At 49.7% G+C, this 4,552-nt stretch overlaps 1 pseudogene; it reads right to left on the bottom strand.

Moving 5' to 3' along the window:
• Positions 1–53: 53 nt before the first annotated feature.
• LOC103091607 (60S ribosomal protein L9 pseudogene) lies at positions 54–3,720 on the bottom strand (annotated as a pseudogene).
• Between the last annotated feature and the right edge of the window lie 832 nt (positions 3,721–4,552).

The following is a 4,552-nucleotide window of genomic DNA, read 5'->3' as shown; positions in this document are numbered from 1 at the left end:
TTCCTTTTTCAGAGACTTTTTCATATACCATCCAGAAGTGTCTGGGTTTCCTTCTAACTGTTGTGGCTTGCAGGATCAAAGTAACAACCTGAATTTGATACAAGTTCAATGTCTTTTCCTTTAAGAATTAACTCCTCTTTCTGGGCTTGAGACATTGAACAAGCAACGCCTGGTTCAAGTACTTTCAAACGCTGCTGATATATTTCTCATACAAGAAATTCCAGATTTCAACCAGAGACCTGTCCTCTTGAATGACAACGGTGATGGGGAAGCACACAGATCTCATCTTGGAATGGAAGCCTGGGTAACACCCTCCATTACATTCTGTACTTGACAACCGACAGTGCAAACCACAGCCAGTTCCTTCCTATTTCCCCACCATTTGTCCACCCAGAGCCTCTTCTTTTTCCTTCCAAGGAGACTGAGTTTGACCCTGATGTGATTCAAATCCCTCTGCAGCCTCCTGTGGGGCCCTTTGTGACACCTGTGCATCCCTTCTGAGTCATGTCTACATTTTCTGGACCGTCGACTGCCTGATTGCTTTCATTCTCACAGCAGATGCAGCAAAGAGAGACCCCGTCCCTGTGCTCTTGTTTCTGCATCAGTAAAGTCAGCTGTAGTATTGACATCATAAGTTCACTGGGAGAATTCATTGAGTTCGTGCACACATATCAATATTAAGGGCTTGGAAGGATGCCCGGCACATTGTTGGTGCTAAGTGTTGGCTCTAATTATTTTATTATATTAGAGTCTGTGACTTCTTGGATGAAGCTCTAGACCTTTCCATGCTGCTCCCCAGAGCCAGGCCCTGTAGCTGGACCCCATCTCGAGGCCCCACATGCACTGGGCCTCTCAAGTTACGTTCCCCTCCCACTAGCCTGATAACCCATCATGCCCCCGACCTGGCCTACTCAGAGCACCAAGGAGGCAGGGTGTAGAGTCCATCTTGTGATAAAATTCAGCCAGAATCCATTTGAATTTCCAGAGGCTAAACCACAGGACCCAAAGTGGACACTGGAGCCCTTGGAGACAAAGCAGAAGCTTTTGGTGACAGGCAAACTTCAGGAGCTGCCACACAAGACGGAGCTTTGGTTGATTAGCTGGGGGTGCTGGACGGGAAGGGGGCAACACGGTTGGAGGAGATGCTGAGACCTGGCTTCCGGCTCAAGCTTTTACTTAGATTGCGTCTCCTGGCATGCGGTGTCCGGGGGTGCTCTTGGATAAGTAGGGGAGACAAAGTCCCTCACGCCCCAGTGGCGATGAGCAGACACTGGAGCTTTGTCCCCATTTGGGAAACGCTGGTCTGCTGAGTCAGCCTGATCACAAAAGGGTAAAGAATCAAGGAACTTTTTTTTTTTTTTTGGCTGTGTTGGGTCTTCGTTGCTGCATGCGGGCTTTCTCTAGTTGCATCGAGTGGGGGCAACTCTTTGTTGTGGTGCGCGAGCTTCTCTGGCTTCTCTTGTTGCAGAGCACGGGCTCTGGGCACACAGGCTTCAGTAGTTGTGGCTCGTGGGCTCTAGAGCACAGGCTCAGTAGTTGTGGTGCACGGACTTAATTGCTCTGTGGCATGTGGGATCTTCCCGGACCAGGGATTGAACCTGTGTCCCCTGCATTGGCAGGCGGATTCTTATCCACTGCGCCACCAGGGAAGCCCAATCAAGGAAATTTGAAGGTTAGAAACAGGCCCTGGTTTCTGTGTTACTTTTTTTTTTCTTTTTAAATTATTTTTTGTTGTGGTAAAAAAAAAAAAAAAACCAAACACATAACATAAAATTTATCATCTTAACCAGTTTTAAGTATGCAGTCCAGCAGTGTTGAATATATGCACATTGTTGTGCAGCCAGTCTTCAGAACTTTTTGCAAAACTAAAAGTCTATACTTGTTAAACTCTGCTTCCCGCTGCCCCACCTTCCCCGTCCCCTGGTAAGCACCATTCTGCCTTGTGTTTCTCTGAATTTGACGACCCTAGGTACCTCATATAAGGGGATCACAGAGGACTGGTTTCTGTGCTACTTTTGAAAACCTGGATTTTGGAAACCTTTGTGACAGCCGTCAACACACACACCATCCTCCCACCTCTTCTTCTCAGTCTCCCCCTTGAGGTCTCCCCCTGTGCTCAGCCCACAGATACTGCCGTTCTCCCCACTCAGTCCTTGGCCAGTGCGTGGCCCCTCACACTTTTTTCTGGGTGGGCTCCCCCAGCCTTGGCTCCAACCAGCCTCAAACAGCTGACGGCAGCTCCCCCGTCTGGAGTCTTTATCCTCCCTGGGCCTCTGCCCGACCTTCAGGGCTCAGCATTTTGACCAAACGTCAGGGAGATGCTTGCATAGGTGGTCCAGGAACCATATTTTAAGCACTACTGCTGCGTCATAATGACTGATTTCCTTGTCTGTCTTCCCAACTACTGTCAGCTCAACTACTGTCAGCTCTGTCCCTCCTGACAGCCCAGCCTTGCAGACAGCAGAGTGAGTGAATGAAGGAAGAAATCCTAAAACACAGCTCAGTAGAAAAGTGAGACCACGAGAAAGCTCTCAAGGTGGAGACAGTACATTGAACACATGCATCTTTTCCCTAGTGAAACTCCACTAAAACTACAGCAGAGGGATTTAAGCGATAATATACAAACCCAGGAGGAGGGTGAAGTGGCAGAGCTGAAAGGCGGAGTCACAGGGGGCCGGTGGGAAAGCGAGAAGCCATGGAATCCCTAGAGGGTACAGGAGCATCAGCCCCAGTCCCTCTGGAAGTGGGAGTGAAGGCGAGGGAGGGATCATGGGAGCCATCCTAGGGGCTCCCCACCATCCCGTGTGAGCTTACCAGCACTCAGGATGCAGCCCACTTACCCAACCATCTTCCTGCCAGGGGCCCAGTCCCTTGTCCACACAAGTGCCCTAATTCTGGTAAGTGCTGAGTTTTCCAAACTGTACCCACTGTCCCCCAGCGGGGCTCTGAACACTTTCTGAGCTGAAGACTCTTTTTGGAGCATCTCATCGTGGGAGCCTTCATCCAGAAATGGCAGTACTGCCCTTACCTTATTCAGCTAGACTTGTGCTTAAAACTCAGCGTTTCAAAACTCAATAGTTTTTGCGTTAGGTATACAGATTTAGGTGGTGAACTATTTTAAAGGTTAAAAAAAAAAAGATTAATGCAAAAATCAGCCAAGTGGTTGCCTCTTTGGGGAAGGGATATGATGGAGGAGGAACACAGCAAGGGCTCTGTAGGACATTGAATTGTGTCCCCCCAAAATATGTTCAAGTCCTCACCCCCATTGCCTGTGAATGTGACCTTATTTGGAAAGAGCATCTTTGCAGACTTACTCAAGTTAAGATGGGTCATACTGACTGGATTAGAGTGGGTCCTAATCCAATGACTGGTGTCTTTATAAGAGAAAGGAGAGGGAAGAAGGCCGGTGACCATGGAAGCAGAGATTGGAGTGATGCAGCTACAAGCCAAGGAACGCCAAGGATTGCTGGGAGCCACCAGAAGCTAGGAAAAGGCAAAGACTTTCCTCAGGAGCCTTCAGACACCTTGATTGCAGACTTCTAGCCCCCAGAACTGTGAGAGAATAAATTTCCCTTGTTTTAAGCCAGTCAGTTTGTGATCATTTGTTATAGCAGCCATGGGAAACTAGCACAAGCCCCAAAGCTTTACTAATGTTATATTTCTTAACCTGGATTATGAGTACTAGGGGATTGGCTTTAGTATTGTTTTTAAACTATACATATGTGATTTCACATTAACAAAATTAAAAATAAATAACAGCAGAAAAGGAACATCCAGCGAGGGTTTGGGCCTTGAAGATGTGTTCAGATCGGGCACATTTGGCTATGGGTTTGCTGTGCATGCCAAGATCGTGGCAGGTCTGTGGGATGCGCCCTGGAGGGGGCTCTCTGGGGCTGAGCTTGAACATTGTAGATCATGGGATACAGCAGATGGCAAAGGGGTGGTGGAAGCTTCTTGTCTTACATGTGAACATCTCATGTGATCACCGTCCCAGGAGGTGCCATGTCAACAGGAAGATGAGATGGATGCCCCTCCTTCCTGGGTGCAGCAGGCTGTCCGCCTTATGGGAGGATCACGGACTGGATAGCTGAAGTGCGAAGGGTCCCTCCGGAGGCTCTGTGGGGGTCTGCTGACCTGCAGCATCTGTCTGGGAGGCAGCCCGAGGTCTTCCTCCTTCGCCCTGATGGGGGACGCTTGGCGCATAGCATCCCCCTCAGTGGGAGCCCTGTCCGCTGCAAAGTGGGCAAGGTCTGAGCAGCCCCACCATCTCCAAGATGCTTATTACAATCCGGGGCCACACTTGGCTTTCTGTTGATGGCCCTGTGGAACTTCCGAGAGAAAGGCGTCATCAAGGGCCAGAGGAGCCCCCTCAAGAAACTGAAATAGAGGAGCCACTGGGGGAGAAGCAGCCTCCACCCACCCCCGGTGTCATGGGACTTCCTCCGCAGGCCTCCTGCAAAACGCTGTTGCCTTCGTGAGCACTGCCCCCTGGAGCAACTTTCCTCTTCCCTTTGCTCAGCCAGAGGAATCAGGGTCGTGGGCTTTCTTGGTG

This window comes from Lipotes vexillifer, unplaced genomic scaffold (assembly GCF_000442215.2).
Source record: "Lipotes vexillifer unplaced genomic scaffold, Lipotes_vexillifer_v1.1 scaffold71, whole genome shotgun sequence".
Lineage (NCBI taxonomy): Eukaryota > Metazoa > Chordata > Mammalia > Artiodactyla > Lipotidae > Lipotes > Lipotes vexillifer.
Note: the sequence above shows the minus strand (reverse complement) of the source record. Positions and strands in the feature narration are given on the sequence as shown.